The sequence below is a fragment of the Tachyglossus aculeatus genome, chromosome 4 (assembly GCF_015852505.1).
Source record: "Tachyglossus aculeatus isolate mTacAcu1 chromosome 4, mTacAcu1.pri, whole genome shotgun sequence".
In the NCBI taxonomy this organism is placed as follows: Eukaryota; Metazoa; Chordata; class Mammalia; order Monotremata; family Tachyglossidae; genus Tachyglossus; species Tachyglossus aculeatus.
Window position 1 is genome coordinate 63,217,426 of NC_052069.1, and position 23,273 is coordinate 63,240,698.

The 23,273-nt window shown below is 42.5% G+C and overlaps 1 protein-coding gene across 1 annotated transcript in view; it reads right to left on the bottom strand.

The window, feature by feature from the left end:
• Positions 1–23,273, bottom strand: part of NR5A2 (nuclear receptor subfamily 5 group A member 2) — a 174,939-nt gene that overhangs the window by 100,766 nt on the left and 50,900 nt on the right. The gene's annotated exons all lie outside the window — the stretch shown is intronic.

Consider the following 23,273-nt stretch of genomic DNA (forward strand, 5'->3'; position numbering starts at 1 on the left):
TGTGTTAATCTGTTTCTTTACTTACCAACGGAACAGTGGTGGCCATCCTGGGAGGAGAACTACCTCGCTTTGGGTACTTAAGGGAAACAGCATGGCATACTGTATAGAGCATGGGCTTGGGAATCAGAAAGTCATAGGTTCTCTTTTAGACTGTGAGCCCACTGTTGGGTAGGGACTGTCTCTATATGTCGCCAACATGGACTTCCCAAGTGCTTAGTACAGTGCTCTGCACACAGTAAGCGCTCAATAAATACTATTGATGATGATGAGGTTCTAATCTGGGCTCCTCCACTTGTCCGCTATGTGACTTTGAGCAAGTCACTTCACTTCTCTGGGCCTCAGTCACCTCAACTGTAAAATGGGGATTGAGACCTTGAGCCCCACATGGGACAGGGACTGTGTCCAACTTGATTCACTTGTATCCACTCCAGTGCTCAGTACAGTGCCTGGCACATAGTAAGCACTTAACAAACACCATCATTATTTGCTCACCACCCTGGGGAAGTCCCTGAAATTCAGCAGAGCTGATTCTGGCACGGAGGCGTATCAAGCTGTTAAGCCCTCTTGGTCCATGGAAGATTCCAATAGAAATTGTTTCTGAGTCGGGCAGGCCAGGTTATGGAAGCCACTTCTCGTTTATTTCCACTGACCTTTTCTGCGGCAGGGGTGGAGATGCCAACAGTGCCTGTGACTGGGTTAGTCACACCATCCTCCCCGAGAAAGGCGCCACCCATTCAACTCTTCCCAGGATTAAGCCATTTCACACTGGCATGAGATTTTTTCATCATAACTTGCCACCTACTAATGGTGGCATTGGTTAAGGCCTCACTGTGTGTCAACCACTGTGCTAGGCATATGGGTAGATATACAACAATCATATCAGGCCCAGGCCCTGTCCTACAGTGGGCTTATGGTCTGAGGGGATGGGAGAATGGGTATCTTACCCTCATTTTCAGAGATGAGGAAATTGCGGCACAGAGAAGTTCAGTGATTTGCCCAAGGTCACACAGCAGATAAGTGGCCACTCCAGCTCCCAGGGTCTTATGTGTGGAACAGGGGTCCATGCAGTCAGTGTAGCCCATGCCTCAGAATGTGATATAGTGGAAAGAGCACTGGCCTGGGAGTTGGAGGACCTGGGTTCTAATCTTGGCTCTGGTACCTGTCCACTAAATGATCTCGGGCAAGTCACTTTCCCTCTCTGTGCCCCAGCTCCCTCAACTGTAAAAAGGGGGTTCATTACTTGTTCTCCCTCCTGTGTAAACTGTGAGCCCCTTGTACAGGGACAGAAACTTTGTCTGACCTGATTATCTTGTATCTACCCCAGTGTCAGTGCAGTGCTTGGCACACGTAAGTGCTTTACAAATGCCATAGTTATAATTATGATTATAGTAATAACCATTATAATAAAACTGAAAACTAACATTCAGGTTGAGGGATGTGTCTCTGCCTCAGAGCTGACTTCAGACACTAGGCCTACCCTCAGGTGGGGGAAAGGTTCAATGTCCCCTTTCCATTATGTCTTATGATGTCATGATATTTGCTAAGCACTTACTGTGTGCCGGGCACTGTACTAAGTGCTGGGGTGGACACAAGCAAATAAGGCTGGACACAGTTCCTGTCCCCTGTGGGGCTCACAGTCTCAATCCCTATTTTACAGATGAGGGAAGTACCCACTTTGCAGCACTGCTAATAACGATAATAATAATAATTATAAAATTTGTTAAGCCTTTTCCGTGTGCCAATCACTCATTGTACTTAGTGCTGGGGTAGATACAATCCAATTGGAGAGGCAGCTTGGCCTAGTGCATAGAGCAGCATCCTGGGAGTCAGTGGGAACTGGGTTCTAATCCTGCCTCCGCCACTTGTCTGCTCTGTGATCTTGGCAAGTCACTTCACTTCTCTGTGCCTCAGCTACCTCATCTGTAAAATAGGGATTAAGACTGTGAGCCCTATATGGGACAAAGACTGTGTCCAATCCGATTATCTTGTCTCTACCCCAGCGCTTAGTACAGTGCTTGAAACATAGTAAGCACTTAATACCATAATTATTAATAATAATATTATTAATTATTAATCATTCCTCTCCCACCTGGAGTTAATAATAATAATGATGGCATTTGTTAAGTGCCTACTATGTGCAAGGCACTGTTCTAAGCACTGGGGGGATACAAGCTGATCAGGTTGCCCCACGTGGGGCTCATAGTATTAATCCCCATTTTACAGTGAGATAACTGAGGCTCAGAGAAGTTTAGTGATTTGCCCAAGGTCACACAGCAGACATGTAGTGGAGCAGGGATTCGAGCCCATGACCTCTGACTCCAAAGCCTGTGCTCTTTCCACTGAGCCACGCTGCTTGGGGGAGGAAGTGTAGGTATTTAATCCCCACTTATAGATGAAGTTATTGAAAGACAGGGAAGTTGAGTGACTTACTCAAGATCACACAACAGGCAAGTCAAAGGTTTGGGATTAGGACCCAGGCTTTCTGACTCCCAGGGTTGGGCTCTTCCAGTGTGATGTCCTAAGGAAGGCCACTTGAACCTCGGGCCCTACAGCATTTCTACCTGATCCCCTCCTTGCTCCAGAGCTATGGTGTTTTCTGCTCACTCAGGTGCCGTCACTGACTCATGCTGGGTACTTTTAAATATTTTGCCCCTTTAGTGCCATACCAAAACCCACACTGCATTACTGCTCTCTAAAACACCATCTCCTGAGGCAGCTGCTTCACCCAGGAACAACCCCACACTGGCCCTGGGTTAGGGATCCTCTCATGATGATGGCCAACGAAGGAGACAGAACGGTTCTATTTGGACTCTCCCAAGCGCTTAGAGCTCTGCACACATTAAGCGCTCAATAAATAATATTGACTGACTGACCAAATGTTGTGGGCAGGGAATGTGCCTATCATATGGTTGTGTTGTACTCTCCCAAGTGCTTAGTACAGTGCCGTGCACACAGTAAGTGCTCAATAAATACCATTCGGGAGAGGGGATAGGGCCAAGAAGAATGTCTTCAGACCTAATGCTTTTTTGAAAACTATATGCAAAGCTCATTTAAACTTTAAATACTGGATTTACAGAGAATCAAGGTGCTGAAATGAAATCATAGAATTATAAATAAATAATTGTAAATTATTGTATGTTTGTAAATTGTAAATAGTATAGTGCAAGGCACTATACTAAGTGCTTGGGTCGATCCAAGCAAATCAGGTCGAGCACAGTCCCTGTCCCCTGTGGGGCTCACAAGTCTCAATCCCCATTAAACAGTTGAGGTAACTGAAGCACAGAGAAGTGGAGTGACTTTACCCAAGGCCACACAGCCCACAAGGGGCAGAGCCGGGATAATGAGTAAGCGTGCAAAGGTTTGATCAATGAGAAAAGACTACTTTAAAATGGGTTGACTATGTTTGGACACATTTTCCAGTGATCCTATTGCTGACATTGTTTCGCTTATGACTACTTCCTGTTTCCTGCATTTTAATTAGAAATCTCCTGTGCAGGATTAAAACAATATTGGCACATCTCTGACCAGAGAGATGTTAAACAAGCAACTAAGACAAAACCCTCTCAAGCGTGTTCCCTTTTCTTTCAGTGCCTTTGGAATGGCATAAAGATGTCTGCAAATGTAATTAGTATTTGAGGGCAGCAGGACAGTGGGGTTAAATTTTCAGGGCAGATTTTCCAGTCACAACCCAGAAAACTGAGCTTTAATGACAACAACACCCCTCTTTCCTCAGAAGCAACCTCTGGGAGAAGAAGTTCCTGCCCTATTGCTCAGTGATTAAGGCCTCAGTTAAGGACAGCTGGCATTCTCTACTTCAGGCAACGGGCGTAATAATAATGATGGCATTTGTTAAGCACTTACTATGTGCAAAACACTGTTCTAAGCGCTGGGGAGGATACAAGGTGATCAGGTTGTCCCACATGGGGCTCACAGTCTTCATCCCCATTTTACAGATGAGGTACCTGAGGCACAGAGAAGTTAAGTGACTTGCCCAAAATCACACAGCTGACAATTGACAGAGCCGGGATTTGAACCCATGACCTCTGACTCCCAAGCCCATGCTCTTTCCATGGAGCCATGCTGCTTCTCTAGTGTCTTGCAGAAGCACAATGGCATAGTGGATAAAGCACGGGCCTGGGAATCAGAAGGTCATGGGTTCTAATCCTGACTCCACCACTGGTCTGCAGTGTGACCTTGGACAAGTCACTTAACTTGTTGGTGCCTCAGTTACCTCATCTGTAAAAAATGGAGATCAAGAGTGTAATGTAAGCCCAGGACAGGGACAGTGTCCAACCTGATTAGCTTGCATCTATCTCAGCGCTTAGAACAGTGCTTGGCACGTAGAAAGTGCTTAACAGGTACCATAATTATTATTATAAGGCAAGGGGCAGAGATGAGCCCTGGTTATGCTCACTTGTTTCTTTTTCCCTTGGAAGCCTGGCTGCAAGTCTTTGGAGAAGCAGCATTGCATACTGGCTAGAGCATGGGCATGGGAGTCGAAAGGTCATGGGTTCTAATCCCAGCTCTGCCACTGGTCTGTTATGTGACCTTGGGCAAGTTACTTCACTTCTCTGGGTCTCAGTTATCTCATCTGTAAAATGGAGATTGACAGTATGAGCCCCATGTGGGACAGGGACTGTGTCCAACCCGATTTGCTTGTATCTACCCCAGTGCTTAGTACGGTGCCTGGTAGATAAGTGCTTAACAAATACCATAAGTATTAATTATTATTATTATTATTATTCTGTTGGGTATGGAAGCTCTGGGCTAAAAAAGTAGTTCTCGGGGTCTGGGTCCTTGCGTCCTCCCTGGCACTTGGCTCCTATCAGGCCTTCGAGAGGAGGAAAGGCCTGAATATTCCCAATGCCCTGCAGCCCAGGGCTTGGCCATCCTGAGGGGAATTCCTCAGAGAGGTGGACAGGAACCTTTCTTACTTGAGGGCTTAGTGGCTTGACCCTTTACCCTCATCCTATAGGCCAGGAGCCATGAATAACTGGCAATATTAGGAGGACAGTTACCTCCAGGAGTCAATGACACAAGCTTCCCCTCTTGGACATCCCAAAGCATTTGTCCTGGGGTGCAAATTTTGTATTGCCTGGAGCCTTGTTGTCAAATTAAGTCTTCATTCATTTTGGGATATGATTTTCCCCAGGTTGGTAACTCGTAAAATTCTAGGCACAACTTAGTTGCTAGCATTTAATTTTGCCCATTAGCAGCTAATGCCCATCTTCACTTGGTTCCTACACTCTACTCCTGTCCTGTCTTGCTCACTTCCCCATAAGGATGGGGAGACCACATTATGCCCCAGGAATGCTTAAACACTTCCTGACTGGGGCACAATAGTGAGGGCTTCTTCCCCTGGAAAACTTGGCTGGAGGGTATTGGGAGTGGAGTGGCCAGCTCAACCCTGACAAGCAATCAACCAAAACCCAAAAAATACTATTTATTGAGTGCTTACTGTGTGCAGATCACTGTACTAAGTGCTTGGGAAAGTGCAATACGATAAAATTGGTAGAAACCTTCCCTGCCCGCCAAAGCTTACAATCTAGAGCAGCCTAATGTAATGAGAAGCAGCATGGTCGATAGAGCACGGGCCTCACAGTCATAACGTCATGGGTTCTAATCCCAGCTCCACCACTTGTCTGCTCTGTGACCCTGGGCAAGTCACTTCACTTCTCCATGCCTCAGTTACCTCATCTGTTAAATCAATCAATCAATCGTATTTATTGAGCGCTTACTGTGTGCAGAGCACTGTACTAAGCGCTTGGGAAGTACAAGTTGGCAACAAACAGAGACAGTCCCTACCCAACAGTGGGCTCACAAGATTGAGACTGTGAACCCAATGTGGGAAAGGGACTATGTCCACCCCGATCTAATTGTACCCACCCCAGAGCTTAGAACTGTGCCTGGCACATAGTAAGTACTTAATAAATATGATTATCATTGTTATTATTACTTTGCCCGTTCTCTCCAAACACCGGGTTGGTTCATTGTAGCCCCAGAACTACTTGTTTTCTCAAAATGCTTTCTGCACTGAAGTGTCTTTCCTAGCAAGATTCTTTAAAAGGGAGTTTTCTGCCCTAAAGCTTTGCAGACATATCAGTAGAATGCCTACCTGTGAAAAATTGTAATCTGGCATCAGCAGCATGGACATAGTAGACATAAATCCTTTAACATGTTACTTTGAAAAGACAACTGATTATTTTCTCAAATAGAATGAATTCTTCTTTCAAGAGGTTTCCTTAGTTAGCTAGGCTAATGCAATCCTCGGGCAAATTTCTGAGAGTGGACTGCACCATTTTCGGGGCTAAATGAATCCTGCTCAATTCCCATACCCAAGTCATAACTGCGACAACTGTTGTTTCAGTGACAACTCAGCTCCATCTTCACTCATGTGAATACAGGGGCAATATTCTTGAGAAAAGACAAATTGAACCACTTGAAAAAACAGTGTTTCAGACTAGTTTCACTAGGCCATGATATTTCCAAGCTACTCATTCCTCTAGATTTGTCCACTGGAAAAACAACAGAGCCTTTAAATGAGTTTCAGGGGCCTGTTTGGGAATGCAGGGTATTAAAGAGAATAGTTTTACACTGCGCACTAGAAAGAGGAATAAAAAATGCTCCATGCTATCATTGAGCTATCTTGGGTTGTGTAGAGGTTAGGCCTTAAAAACTCAATCTTCAAGGAGGTTGTGTGGTCTCACTGCTTTTTTTTTCTTTTAATGGTATTTGTTAAGCACTTACTTTGTGTCAAACACTGTTCTACGTTCTGGAGGAGATACAAGTTAATTAGATTGAACATGGTCCCTCTCTCATATGGAGCACACTGTCTAAATAGGAGGACTTCCTCCTCCCTTGCCTGGCAGGTAGGGTTAGTGGATGCAAACTGGGTTGACGCAAGCAGGATGCTGCCTTTCTCATGCACAGGAAGCATCCAGCCCCACAGCACTTATGCATAGGGAAGTAGCATGGCTCAATGGAAAGAACAAGGGCTTGGGAGTCAGAGGTCATGGATTCAAATCCTGGCTCTGCCAATTCATTCATTCATTCAATCATATTTATTGAGCGCTTACTGTGTGCAGAGCTGTCCTAAGTGCTTGGGAAGTACCAGTTGGCAACATATAATTGTCAGCTGTGTGACTTTGGGCAAGTACTTCACTTCTCTGTGCCTCAGTTACCTCATTTGTAAAATGGGGATGAAGTCTGTGAGCCCCATGGGGGACAATCTGATCATCTTGTATCCTCCCCAGTGCTTAGAACAATGCTTTGCATATAGTAAGTGCTTAACAAATGCCATCATTATTATTATTATTTATTTGAAGTTTGGAAAATAGATCCCAGAAGGAAAAGTTAGAGAAACTGGGGTTGAGTTGCGAAAGAAAAGGCTGAGGGTGAGTTAATAATAATAATTGTGGTATTTGTTAAGCTCTTACTGTGTGCCAGGCAGTGTACTAAGTCCTGGGATGGATACCAACAAATTGGGTTGGACACAGTCCCTGTCCCACATGGGGTTCACAGTCTCAATCTCCATTATACAGATAAAGTAACTAAGGCACAGAGAAGTGAAGTGACTTTCCCAAGGTCACACAGCAAACAAATGGCAAAGCAGGGATTAGAACACTTGACCTTTTGACTCCCAGGCCTGTGGTGTATCCACTCTGCCATGCTGCTTCTCTAAAGGCGATCTTTAATGGGGTTTATATAGGTGAAGACTGACCCGCTATTCAGGAAATGGGGATGAATTTGCAGCAGGAGATACAGGGTTTAGCCATAAAGGAGAATTTACTGACTCTCATGGTAAAAACACACTTACCTACTACTGACTCTCGTGGTAAAAACACACTTAACTACTCCCACCCTCAGCATCTGTGTATTTACTGACCTATAGATTGGTGTCATAAATTAATCACTGTATTTTGCCTTTTTTATCCATTTCTTACCATACTCTACTGTCAGGTAAATCCTTGTTTGTCCTGAGACTGCTACTCTTTAAAAATACTTTATGTCTTCCTGCTTCTCTGTTAGACTGAAAGCAACTTGAGGTCAGAGACTATTTTTTGCTTCTGTAGCATTCTCTCTAGTAGGTAGTACAAGTGCTTTTCACTCAGTAGATGCTTAATAAGTTTCATTTCTACTACAATCAGACTCAGAACAGTGGAAAAACTCAATCTGACAGAGTTCATATCTCAATTTGTAATCTGTTTTGTGAGGATTAAAGAGAGATGCGTTTTATTCTGATGGGTCTAATTCCAAGGATCAGTCCTCTGCCCTAATTCTCAGTTAGTTTTGATAACACTTTTATGTTCAATAAAGTTACTGAAGTTTTGTACATTGCCATTTCATAATGAAACTCCTTTATAGATTGCTGTGTGGTAACAATACTTCTCTGTGGTATTCCGTAGACAGTATCAAAGAGCAGGTGAGCAGCTAGATTTCTGAGAATTAACCAGAGATAAAATGGGCAGTAACACTGCTGTATCTCCTCACAGTGCCAAGAATATGCATGTTAACTGTATGTAAGATCTAGCAGCTATATTTCTGAGAATTAACCAGAGTATAGATAAAATGGGCAGGAATAACACTGCTGTTTTTCTTTAAGAATACCCCCTCACAGTGCCAAGAATATGCATGCTATCTATATGTAAGATCTCTATCTGCAGATTCTTATGTGATCAAACTGTTTACCATTGACTTTAAAGCACTCAATCATCTTGCCTTATCCAATCTTGCCTCAGTGATTTCCTAACATGCTCAGTTCAAACACCAACCTACTCATTGTATCTCAATCTCATGTATCTCATCGTGACCCGTGACTCAGGTCTGGATCTCTGCCCTCCTTCAGATTCTACAGGCCACCACCTCTCCCTGCCTTCAGAGTCTTATTAAATTTACATCTCCTCCAAGAGGCCTTCACCGACTAAGCCCTAATTTCCCTTACTCCCTCTCCATTCTGCGCCACTCTTGCACTTAGATTTGTACCCTTTATTCACCCCACCCTCAGCTTCACAGGATTTATGTATATATCTGTAATTTATTTTAATGTCTGTCTTCCCCCTCTGGACTGCAAGCTTGTTGTGAGCAGGGAATATGTCTACCTTGTTGTACTGTAGTCTCCCAAGTGCTTAGTGAAGTGTTCTAAACAAGATAAGCACTTAATAGCTACCATTGATTGATGGATGGATTAAGAGAGCAAAAGTTTCCAAAGGAAAGAGAAACAAGAACCAAAAGGAAAACCAACACCAGGTATTGCACAACACAACAAGGGACGACCTTTTTGAGTACACAACATGGCCAGGACTGCGGTTCCTGCATTGGCTTTTAGAGCCACACATGCAGTCTAGGGCAAATTTCATGGTCAGTGGTATTTTCTTCAAATATAAAGGACAACTCTCTCTGTATGTGTACAGTCAGAATTTACTCAAGAGGGTAATAGTCTAAAGAAAAAGAATTGGTCATTGGAGCCGAGTTTCACTTCACTCACTGAATATGTGAACATATTTATTATTCTATTTATACTATTTATTTTATTAATGATGTGTATATATCTATAATTATATTTAATTATATTGATGCCTGTTTACTTGTTTTGATGTCTTTCATGTCCCCCCTTCTAGACTGTGAGCCCATTGTTGGGCAGGGGTTGTCTCTATTTGTTGCTGAATTGTACTTTCCAAGTGCTTAGTACAGTGCTCTGCACACAGTAAGTGCTCACTAAATACAATTGAATGAACTGAATGAATGCATGAGTGAATGAATCAGGTTCCCGATGAAGGAAAAAAGCATCTTGTGGGCAAGGAATGTGTCTGCCAACTCTGTTTTATTGAACTCTCCCAGGCGCTTAGTACAGTGCTCTGTGCACAGTATGTGTTCAATAAATAGCATTGATTAGTTTGTCAGCTTGTAGTGGGCAGGGAATGTGTCTACTTACTCTGTTATATGGCTATCGTGTAGTCTCCCAAGTGCTTAGTACCATGCTCTGCTCACAGTAAGTGCTCAGTAAATACAACTGATTGATTGGTTGTTGTAAACAGGTGGAAGTTCCTCTGTGGGCTTGCACCAAGGAGAGGGAGCACCTCTATTTCTTTTCCCGACAACTCGTTCCATCCTCTAGAATCATGTAACCAGGATGGCCTCGCATCATATGGATCGTGGCCAAGAGCAGGATGGCAAAAATGCTGCCAGAGGATCATTTCTCTGCTGGAAGCAAATAGTAAAAGTCTGCTTCCAGCAAGGTGACTGGATGAAGCAGGGGGAGATGGAAAGCTCTTGGAAAGGCAAGATAGCAGACTGAAGTTGACTCTAAAGGGGATCCTCATAACCCTGAGGTTCTGTGATGCTTTCCATAGAAAATGCCACCATGGATATAGACAGACCAGGAGATATTTTATCCCTGTATATTATTTCCCATGATGGTCCATGTTTGAGGTCCCCTTGAGGTTTATCCATTTTTAATGAGCTCTTGCACTCACTTGTCAACCTGACTTCTACCCTATCCCCTTGGGGATGTGGGATAATGGGTTGACATTCTAATGCCTGAATCTTTACAGATCCTCTAAAATTACCCAAGTGTATGAAGAATTTGACCAAATTTTCCTTGGCAAATTGGGTGTCAATCAAGTTGAACTCATATAATATACAATCTAAAAACAATGGGAATGACGTGCTTTTTAGGGAAAATTTGGTTGAAAAATTAAAATAGTTGAGAAAACTGCAGAGCTCAAGTGGGACTTAAAAATGTCATTTTGGTGGTGTGATCTATTCCTAAATATTCATTATTTTTACTAGGATCTCTACTTTTGAAGCACAAAATTAGTACTTTATAGGTGTGTGTGTGATTGTGTGTATGTGTGTGTGTCAGCTATAAATTTAGGCTCTTGTAAATTAGAAAAAGTGAAAAAGACATTTTTAACTCACTTTAAGTATTTGTGTTTTGGGTTTTTTTTTTAGTTAAAGCACATAAAGGTCAAATAAACTTTCCGTAAATTGTGCTCTCAGAGCTATAGTACTCATGCAATTAAATTAACATTTAACCATAGGAATCACACTTAGCTATAACTCAGGGGGAGGAACTAAGTCACTGCCTGATGCCCTTCTGATGAGTGCTGAGTGGATAGTTTTTAATTAGGGAATATTCTGGGTTTTAGCCATTTAATTAGGGCCCTGCTACTCAGGGACCTGTATAGGTCCAGGAGAATTTTATCCTCACTGTTGGCTTGAGGTTTGAACAAATGAAGAAGAAAAATACACTCCACCCTGAGTGGTAACAGTGACTCAATAACCTGTGCTGAACAGTTGGTAAATAACGATATGATCCTAATCCCCTCCTGCCAGATTCTCTACACCATCCAATGCGGGGCTGAAATGAAGAAGTAAAAACATCCATTTCTTCTGCTCTGGGTGGCGGTCCTGTTAAGAATGCTCAGGGTCAGAAACACATCCATCTCCTTTCACACAAGAGCTAATCAATTCAAGGAGGGAAGTGTCAATGAGCTAGCAGATCAATGCAGTGAAGTATGGAGATTGATCTTATCCCAGAGTGACTGCATTAACAGACTCGTCAGTGTGACCTTTGCCCTGTGGTACAAATTATGCTCTACCACAAACCACATTTCTGAATGAAGACCTCGGGTCTTTGCCTGCTTTCAATAAAGTGGCTGAACTCCAGGCATACCCCAAAGGATGACTAATGAAAACAGAGTATGTTGGCTATGCAGCCGTGGAACTCCCAGAGAAATGGAAATCTGGGGTTGAATTTTAGGGGCAAGGGAAACAGAAGTGCACGCAAAACCAGAGCCCCTTTACCCCCAGCAGTGTGCAAGAGGTATTGAACTAGGTTCCCACCAAAAAGCAGGCCTGCCATTGAACTTACAACTTTGACCCTTGTTAACAAAATGCTGATTGACTCTCATTTTGATCTAGGGCAGGCTGACAGCAACAACTTTAATGAATAATTATTTATGCTACTATGTCTTTTGAAAAGCAGTGATTTGGCTTCAAGCCTAATTCACAGCTATTCCACACCCCAAAAGAAAGCACAGTTGCCTTAGCCACCAAAATCCTAGAAGACTTTGGCTTTGGCAGGAGATGCTGTAACCTAAGTGGAGGAATAGAAGGTGGTAGCCATGATAAGCAGGAGGAGTCTAAATGGTTTCACCCTTCTTTCCAAGAGACTACCCCCAGAATGGCTTCAAAGGTTCCATCTCTATTCTTGCTCACATCCAGCTGAGATTACTCAGGGAACCTAGATTGTATGCTCCCTAGGATCAGAGATCTAGTCTGCTAACAGTTCAGTGCTGGCCACAGAATAATCACTCAATAATAGCAATGATCAGAACACTTCTGATGGTTTTTGGCTAGGTAGTGTCAGTTTGGAAACATCCTCTTCTGTAATTCCTGTCTCTCTAGCAGATTGCTAGCTCCTTCCCACCTTATTGATGTTGTCCTTAGATTGCAAACTCCTTGAAGACAGGACTCCTACCTACTAATTCTACTGCGCTTTCCCCAGTGCTTAGTACAGTGTCACATAGTAGACACTAAATACATACTAGTAATTTGAAGCACTTACTGTGTGCAGAGCACCATATTAAGACCTGGGAAAGATACAGGTGGGATTCAAGTATGGTCCCTATCCCTTAAGGGACTTGCAGTCTAAGGAAAAAAGTGTGAGAGGAGATTGGTGACAGATACATATGGAGAGTTATATTTCTGTCCAATCAGATTATCCTGTATTGACCCAAGTGTTTGGGATAGTTCCGGGCACATGGTAGCCACTTAACCAATAGTATTAATAATAATTATGGTACTTGTTAAGTGCTAACTATGTGCCAAGCACTGTTTTAAGCACTAGGGTAGATGCAAGTTAATTAATTCATTCAATCATATTTATTGAGCACTTACTGTGTGCAGAGCACTGTACTAAGTGCCTGGGAAGTACAAGTTGGCAACATATAAAGATGGTCCCTACCCAAAAATGGGCTCATAGCCTAGAAGGGGGAGACAGACAACAAAACAAAACATGCAGACAGGTGTCAAGTTAGGTTGGATACGGTCCCTGTCCCACATGGGGCTCGCACTCTTAATTCCCATTTTACAGATGACGGAACTGAGGTTCAGAGAAGTGAAGTGACTTGTCCAATGTGAAATATGTGACAGGTATGGGGCAGAGCTGGGATTAGAACCCAGGTCCTTCTAACTTCCACACCTGTGCTCTATCCACTAAGCCACGTCGCTTCTCTACAACCAATGACAATGATTAAAGACTCTAAAACATAAAGGATAAGGGCATATACATAAAATTAAAACAAAATAGGAGTTGGGTGCTGTGGCTGATGGCTCGGAGTCCAGAGGTCACAGCCAAAGGAGCCACAGTGACCCCTGGAGCAACTGCCACAACCTATCCAACGTTTTACATTTTGCCGAGGCCAGGTACTGCACCAGCTTGTATAGACTGTAAACTCACTGTGGGCAGGGACTATGCTTGTTGATTATTATATTTTACACTCCCAAGCACTTAGTACAATAATAATAATAATAATGGCATTTATTAAGTGCTTACTATGTGCAAAGCACTGTTCTAAGTTCTGAGGAGGTGCCAAGGTGATCAGGTTGTCCCATGGAGGGCTCACAGTCTTCATCCCCATTTTACAAATGAGGTAACTGAGACATAGAGAAGTGAAGTGACTTGCCCAGAGTCACACAGCTGACAATTGGTGAAGCCAGGATTTGAACCCATGACCTCTGACTCCAAAGCCCGAAAGACCAGCCTTAGGTCCCGATTCTACCCTGCTGCTGCTCTCTCACCAGATGTGAGGTCCCTCAAAACTCTTGGGGATCTTGGAGCAACTGATCCTGCGTTTCCACATTTCTCCTCATGTTTGGGCATCCTGGGACTGAGAGGGCCACCTGAAACTCTATAGTATAGTGTATTGTATGGTATAGTACTCTGCACACAGCAAATGCTCAATAAATACATTTGAATGAATGAATGAATACTTTCCACCTCAGTGGTGTAAGAGAGGAGGGTGATGCGCGGATGAGGTGGGGTCAGTGAGGGAAGAGGTGTGCCGGTCTGGATCACCAGTGAGATATTATGGCTTTTGAGAGGATGAAGTGCCAAGGACATGGGCTGCTGTTGTTCGTGATTGACTGATTTCAGTCCTGTTGGACCCAAGCTTTTGACTTGCACGGCGACAAGGCCTAAATCTGCGGTGAGAAGCTTTTGGGAGGGAAGAAACATGAAAACAGAGAATGCCGCCTCCTTACTTTACAACATCCCACAGTTCCAATTATTTGAATCAGAACCAAGGGGCTGTCTCCTGCCTGTCTCGATTGACACCCTTTAGCTTCTCAGTTAAACTGGGCCGTTTGATTCAGTCTCAAGCTTCTAAGAATCTGGGCCTTTAACTGAGTTATAATTTACGGTTTACAAAATTTCTAATCAAAAGTTACTTTCTTGGAAATTCTGAGAATTTAGGTGGTGCGTACATTTTGAAATCATTTCATCCTCTTTTTAAAATTCTGTTGGTTTTGTATTCAGAAAACATGTTTATTGTTCAGTGTATAATTGAATCAGCGAATTAGAGGGAGGTTACTACAAAAGGATTAATGCATTTGTAATGAAACTGGAAGATATAACTTCTGTTATTCAGGAAGAATAATGGCAGATCTATGGGTTTACACAGATAAGAGCTTTGTGAGTTTATCTGAAAGACCATATAATGGCTCTCATTCAACTGTAACCTAGGAAAGAATTCTTAGAGATCTCACTAGCTTTTAAATGTTTTGTAAATTTAGCTTATTTGGTGATCAGTTCATCTGCCCAGCCCCTGAACATAAATTTGTTTTAGAAATATATATTGTTTCCCATAATAATTATTGTTCCCTTTTTCTTTTCAAAAGGTTGTGGCAGCACTGAGAGAACCATCAACCATAACTGAAGAATGCACTTAGACCCTTAGAAAAGTGAGAACCGGTGAGCTGAGGAATGGGGGTAATGGGAACCTTTCAGTGCTGCTGGAGCCCTTAATTACTGCAATAGAGGAAAATACAATGTGTTTCAGATAGCTCAGGCAATCCTTTACAAACACTCCATACCTCGCTTAGGCTAATACCCACTAGATTGGAAATAACTACATGAGCCTCAGGAATTCAAAGCTGAGGGGGCACAACAGGATTGACTCCTTTTAAAAGCAACATAATAATTATGGTACTTGTTTAAGCACTTATTATGTGCCAAGCACTGTTCTAAGCACTGTAGATACAAGTTAACCAGGGGGGACACAGTGCCTGTCATTCATTCATTCATTCAATTGTGTTTATTGAGTGCTTACTGTGTGCAGAGCACTGTAGTAAGTGCTTGGAAAGTACAATTCGGCAACAGATACAGACAATCCCTACCTAACAACGGTCTCACAGTCTAGAAGGGGGAGAGCCACATGGGGCTCACATTCTTCATTCCCATTTTACAGATGAGGTAACTGAGGCCCAGAGAAGTGAAGTGACTTGCCCGAAGTCATGCAGCAGACAAATTTCAGAGCCTGGAGTAGAACCCAGGTCTTACTGACACCTAGACCCATGCTTTATCCAATAGGCCATGATGCTTCTACCCTCTCTGTCTACCAACATGTCCACTGACTGTTATATTGTATTCTCCCAGTTGCTTAGTACACTGTAAGCACTCAATAAACACCATTGATTGATTATCTTCTTTCCCTGTGTCTACCCTGCCCCCTCTCATTTTCAGCCCCCCAGAGTTAATTTCCTTTTACCTTTTCCCAGTATGCATTCGGTGCATCAAATAAATGCTTATCAAATGTCATAAATAAAAATAGATCACAATCAAATAGATCTAGCAATGGAACACATCACAGACCTCTCAAAAAATCCACACACACAATAAACATAATCGCATCACCTCAATCACCTTTAGTGGTTATGAAACTTGAATTGTCTCCAATTCATAGCGACTCCATGGACATATCTCTCTCAGAATGCCCCACCTCTATCTGCAATCGTTCTGGTAGTGTATCCACAGAGTTTTATTGGTTAAAAATACTGAAGTGGTTTAACATTGCCTCCTTCCATGCAGTCAACTTGAGTCTCCACTCTCTGCTCTCTCCCATGCTGCTGCTGCCCAGCACAGGTGAGTTTTGATTTGTAGCAGATTGTCTTCCATTCGTTAGCCACTGCCCAACCTAGGAATGGAATGGGTATGCCTCTGCTAGACTCTCCCTCCCATAGTTGAAACTGGTAGACTACTTAGGTCCATATATTTGACATTTTGGTTTAACACACCTGCTATCACTTAAAAGCAATGAAGAGGAAGTTTGAGAAGAAAAAGAACCCAGTGAAAATTCAGAATGAAGCTTTTAGGAGAGAGATTGGTGGGGGTGGGGGAGCGGTAATGGGTAAAGTTTTGCTAAATACGGACATGAGTGTGTCAGAGGCTACTGTACACATTTCCAAAACAGATATGTAATAAGAGAAAATAATACCAGTCATTTTTATTTTGTTCTTCGTATACTTGGATTGAAGTATGTATATTGAATTCTGTTTTATAAAGCTTAATACAATGTTCTACGAACGAGGGGCCCTTTATTTTATTCGTTGGTGATATATTTCTGGCTTGCTAATTCCCATTTTCCCTAAGTTTTTTTTTTCTGGAACTCAGAAGAAGCATTTGAAAAATGTCATAAGGGGAAAATAAAAGGGAGAAAAGTCACCAAAACAAAACCACCTCAAATTTATTCAAAGACATTTACAACAGCAAAAGAGTTATTACTTGGTTAAGGAACCAAGAGAAACAACAGCCTCACAGATAAAATAATTGAGAAAATTGCAGGAGTCAAAGTAGGGATCATGCTAGAAGATTTATCTCAAGATAAATTATTAAGGCTCTTCAGGTAACTACTGCATCCCTTTTGATAAAACACATTAATAAATTTGAAAATCTTTGTAGACTGACAGCAAGTGTTTTGAGAGCTCATACTGAAAAGCCAAAAACTAATTATGAAGCCCTGACTTGACTAATCAATTATTCAGACGAACATTAGGTGCCTATTATATACATAAACAGGGGAATTTTATCTCCCTTAAGTAACTCACGAAAATCACAAATCCAAAACATACTAATTTGAACTGGAAAGACACAGCAGCCTTAATCTTGTACTAATCTGGCTTCTTTGATTCTAAACAATGAAGCAATTGCTGAATATTTTTGATTTTCAGGGCAAACACCGCTTCGGGTTGGTGCTACGTGCTTCATTTTCTTTTTCTCTTTTTTTAAACGGCACATACAAACTGAATAACAAACAAATGATATTTGCAAATTACCTTGCATAGGAAACATTTTTTTTCCATACAGGCCAATATATGATGATAAGCAGAAAGATCTGCATTGCTGAGGATTCTGTATATGTTTCGATATCCATGAAACTAAAAACCTGCATAAACGAATATGATTGCCATTTTCCCTCTCTAGTTCTTGAATGGACACCTCATGGATCTAATAGTCTCTGCTGGAGGACTTGGGGTTCTTTGGAGGGGGTGGGAGAAGATGACCTGCCTGTGAACTAAGCCCGATCCCCAAACGATAACTTTCCCGTGCATTTAGACAAGATCGAGCTCTTAAATGGATTGGAGCCATAGGAAAACACGAAATAGATGTGGCCAGGACACCTGCTGACAAACAGTGACAAATCCCACTGACACTGTAGTGACCCCCAGTTCTTCAAGATTTAATTAAGGGGCATAATTAAGTCAGTGGAACAGAACACTAATGAGTGTTTTTTTTAATACGGGTAATTACACATAAGAATACAAAGTAAGAAGAGGGTCTAAATATATCATTAAAACGAACAGTATAGAGTGACAAACAGCACGCTTGGATGCCTCTTTCTCTTGCCGAGAGAATGCAAGCTGAAACCGGGCTTTGATAATTCACTAGCAGGTTTGTATCCCACTGGGAACATTTGTTATTCTAATTTTATAACAATAAGCAATGATGTATATTGAAATCCTATTTTCAATGGTCCATTCCACCAACTTTGTAATCCTTCTGGAATAACCCTACCGGTCTATTAGAAATGGGCCACTTGGCAGTTGGTTACAGGTAAACTTTGCTCTGTGAACCGTGTCTGCGGAGGTGCAGATCTGAAGACAGATATTTTCTGTATTCTTCAAACATCAGAATTAGCCACTAATTCTTGCTAATCCTGGACTTGAAGCAATAATGTGGAATTATTAGTTCTTTTTACCGAGGGCAGGGACATAACCAACAAGACTGGGGTCTATTGAAGAGAGCAGAAAGAGATGAAAAGAATTCAAATGCAATAGGTGGTGTTCTGAATATGGAAATCATGCTCCTCGGGAGCACAGGGAGACTAAAACAACTGCTCTCCATTCTGCAGGACCGCAAAGGAGGCCCAGGAGTTTGGGATCGGCCTTTCTGGTGGTTTGTTCTCTCCTCTCTCGGCTGGTAGCTCTCAGGCCACGACAACCTTTTATCTATTATCAAAGCAACAAGTGGAAAAGCAGATGCTCCTGTCAGTGAGCACTACCCAGACGGCTCTCTCCGGAGAATTTCTGATTTGAAATCTTTCCTTTTAACATGTCCTTCCTCCCACTCCAGTCGGTATTAAATACGCCTCTTAAGTCTTCAGATTTCTCATCTAACCTGAACCCTATGGAGTTTGGAAGGGACAGGGAAATAAGGCCCTTGCTGCTGTGCATTGTTTAAAGGAACCACTGTCCTCATGAAAGAAAGTGTCTGGAGCAGTTACTTAATAGTTACCACTGAAGGACTTTATGGAGGTCCAGGTAGAGGGTGGAAGGTCTCTCCTGGGTATTCATTCATTCATTCATTCACCAATCGTCATATTTATTGAGTGCTTACTGTTTGCCAAGCACTGTACTAAGAGCTTGGGAGAGTACAATACAACAATAAACAGACACATTGCCTGCCCACAACAAGCTTCCAATCTACAGATTGGGGGTGCAAATTCAAGACCGAGCGCAATGCAGAAGGGATTGGGAGAAGAAGAAATGAGGGCTTAGTCAGGGAAGGAGCGAATATTTCCTTTTGGTTCAAATAAAGTGATATGTAATATACTAGAGGCCCCTAATTGCATAATATACAGAGTCCTGGGTCTGTGGTTTCTGAGAAATGTTTTGAAAATATTAACTTGCTTACAAGATAGCCTGTTTTTATGGCAAAGACTAAGGGGAAAGAAACTCAATAAATCAACAAGAGTTGTTCTTAAAATCTCTTTATAGTCTATGGAGTGAGCTTTTGGGGGCATTTTTACTAATGGAAAAAAATATTTAAAGTTCTATTTATTGACTTTTTAAATGACATTTATTAAGTGTTTAGTATGTGCAAAACACTCACTGTTCAAAGCGCTGGGGAGGTTACAAGTTGATCAGGTTGTTCCATGGGGGGCTTAGGGTGTTAATCCCCATTTTTCAGATGAGATAACTGAGGCACAGAAAAGTGAAGTGACTTGCCCAAAGTCACATAGCTGACAATTGGTGGAGCCTGGATTTGAACCCATGACCTCACACTCCAAAGCCTGGGTTCTTTCCAATGAGCCATGCTGCTTCTCCAGCATGTAGTATTCTTTGCTGTGGAGTTGTTACCAAAGCTTTTTAATGCATAGTATGTGTATGGGAATGTTTTCCATGACTAATGGACAAAAAATGGATTACCGAGTATGAATTGCAGATTCCCCTTCTAGACTGTAAAATTGTTGCAGGCAGGGAATATGTCTACCAAATCTGTTGTATTGTACTTTCCCAAGTGCTCAGTACAGTGCTGTGCACACAGTAGGTGTTTCATAAACACCACTGATGGATTGACCAATTGATTAGATTTACAAAATGCTAGAATGTCTGAAAACCAAAGTTGACAGAGTTCAAAACCGGGAATACATGGGCCCATTGTCAAATTAATTTTTGAGGTGAGGTATTGCTATCCACTTGTTGTGAGCAAGGAATGTGTCTGTTTATTGTTATATAGTACTCTTCCGAGCACTTAGTACCCTGCTTTGCTCCCTGGGTCCCACAGCACTTACATACATAACCATAATTTATTTATTTATTTATATTCATGTCTGTGTCACCTTCTAGGCTGTAGGCTCATTATTTTTTTCATGGTATTTGTTAAGCACTTACTATGTGCCAGGCACTGTACTAAACACTGCAGTAGATACAAGCAAATAGGGTTGGACACAGTCCCTGTCCCTCATAGGGCTCACAATCTCAATCTCCGTTTTAGAGATGAGGTGACTAGGGCCCAGAGAAGTGAAGTGGTTTGCTCAAGGTCACACAGCAGACAAATAGCGGAGTCAGGATTAGAACCCAGGTCCTTCTGACTCTCAGGCCTGTGCTCTATCCATTAGGCAGCACTACTCCTCACTGTAGACAGGGAATTATCTAACTAACTCTGTTATATTGTACTCTCCCAAGCCTTAGTATAATGTTCTACACACAATAACAGCTGAATAAATACAAATGATTTACAGATGAATAGCAAAGAATGAAGAAATAATTTTATATATACAGTGGCTGTGATTTTGTGCAAGCAGGGTTTAGGGACCTCTGCCAGTTACACTGAGAATAGTACTTTTTGGGTGACTATTGAATGTGAAGGTGGGTTAATTGTACTGTGCTAAAATGTTATGGGTGATTCTCACAGGTCAGAAGACTGCCTGGAACAGATCGGTTCACTGGAAATATTGATTTGGAATCAAGTCTACTCTAAGAAAATGTGTCGATACCAAACAAGAATTTATGTAGGTTTCAGAGCCCAGAATTATGCCCTTGCACCTGTACCATGAGAAGGAGCATAGTGCAGTGGCTAGAGCACAGGCCTCAGAGTCAGAGAGTCATGGGTTCTAGTCCTGGTTCCGCCCCTTGTCTGTTGTGGGGCCTTGGGCAACTCACTAAACTTATCTGTGCCTCAGTTACCTCATCCATAAAATGGGGATTAAGACTGTGAGCCCCACATGGGACAGAGACTGTGTCTGACCTGATTTGCTTGTATCCACACCAATGCTTAGTACAGTGCCTGGCACATAGGAAACACTTAACAAATACCATAATTATTACCACACCTAGTTTGTCTCTAACCCAAAGCCTGAAACGTAGACCCCTCCACCCTGCTACCTAAACCTCAGAGCCTGTTCATCAGAGCCTTAAACCTAAGATCCTGCACTCTACAGCCTGTAGCCCACAGCCTAAACTCCCTCATGACCAAGTGGCAAGGGCACGGTCTTGGGATTCAGAGGACATGGGTTCTAATCCCGGCTACACCACTTGTCTGCTGTGTGACCTTGGTCAAGTCCCTTAAATTCTCTATGTCTCAGCTACCTCATCTATAAAATGGGGATTAAGACTGTGAGCCTCGTGTAGGACAACCTGATTACCTTGAATCTACCCCAGTGCTTATAACAGTGCTTGGTACATAGTAAACGATTAACAAATAGCATTATTAATAATAATAATAATAATAATAAACCTAGAGCCTGCAACCCCACTTCATTTCCCAGTACACTATGCAATATAGATCTGCTGTCCAACTCTAGCACATACGAACTTATTTAACAAGCAATTAATGGTACTTTCTGACTCCTTACTAAGTGCTTGGGAAAGTACACAATAAATTGGAGATGTGATAGTAGACATGATCGCTGCCCACAAGGAGTTTATGGTCTGAAGGGGGAAACAGGCATTGAAATAAATTATGGATAAGGAAAACAGTAGAGTATGAAGATATGTACATAAGTATTGTAGGGCTGGTATGTAGGTTTATTCTATTATTTATTGTTCATTTTAATGCCTCCTGTAAGTATTTTTATACTTGTATATAGCTTGAATCTACCCCAGCACTTAGAACAGTGCCTGGCATACAGCAAGTTCTCACCAAATACCATAATCAATTATTATTTATCTCCCTTTAGAGTGTGCTCTCTGTGATGATGATGATGATGATAATGGCATTCGTTAAGCACTTACTATGTGCAAAGCACTGTTCTAAGTGCTGGGGAGGATACAAGGTGATCAGATTGTCTCACGTAGGGCTCACAGTCTTCATCCCCATTTTACAGATGAGGTAACTGAGGCACAGAGAAGTTAAGTGACTTGCCCAAAGTCACACAGCTGACAATTAGCAGACCCAGGATTTGAACCCATGACCTCTGACTCTCAAGCCCGTGCTCTTCCCATTGAGCCACGCTGCTTCTCTGTGGGCAAGGAACACGTTGTTTCTGTTTTCTGTCCTTCCCAAACACCTAATACTGTGCATTGCATCACATGGGCATTCATTATTCATTCAGTCATATTTACTGTGTGCAGAGCACTGTACTAAGCGCTTGGAAAGTACAATTCAGCAATAACGAGAGACAATCCCTGCCCAAACTGGGCTTATAGTCTAGAAGGGGGAGAGACAGACGTCAAAAAAAGTAAACAGACATCATTAAATACCGTTAATGCTGTACTTCAGAACAAGATAACCCAAAAACTATACTTCAGAACCTGTACCTCACGCCCTGTACTAGCAAAACAGAATGGCCTAGTGGAAAGAGCACAGACCTGGAGATCAGAGGACCTGGCTTCTAATCCCAGCTCTGCCACTTGTCTACTGTGTGTGAACTGTGTGCAGAACACTGTACTAAGATTGGGGAACCAGTGTTTTAATCAGGGTGTAGTGATGTGAGGGAAGCAGCAAAATCCAGTCAACCACTGCATCAGTCAGGAGAGAGACCCCTGAGGAGATAGCCTCTTGGCCAGGATTTTCCCAGCTTCATATACTAATAATAACAATAATAAAAACTGGTATTTGTTAAGGGCTTACTATGTGCCAGGCACTGTACATACAAGTTAATCGGTTTGGACACGGACCCTGTCCCACATGGGGCTCACAATCTCAATCCCCATTTTACAGATGAGGAAACTGAGGCACAGGGAAGTGAAGCGATTTGCCCAAGGTCACACAGCAGAGAAGTGATGGAGCCGGGATTAGAACCAAGGTCCTGTTGACTCCCAAGCCCGTGCTCTGTCCACTAGGCCACGTTGCTTCTCACATACAAGAGGTCAAACACACTGGAACTCTCCCTCCTGTTTTCTTCCATTGTTAAGAGATAAGTGTACCAGGAATGCTCTTCCTCCAAGCAGTGCATCCTGGCCAGGAAAAAAGCTTGAGGTTAAGGGTTGCAGTTGTGAAAGGGACACTCTGGAGCCTCTCTAAGGCCACTTTTCCCCAAATGTCCTCTCCA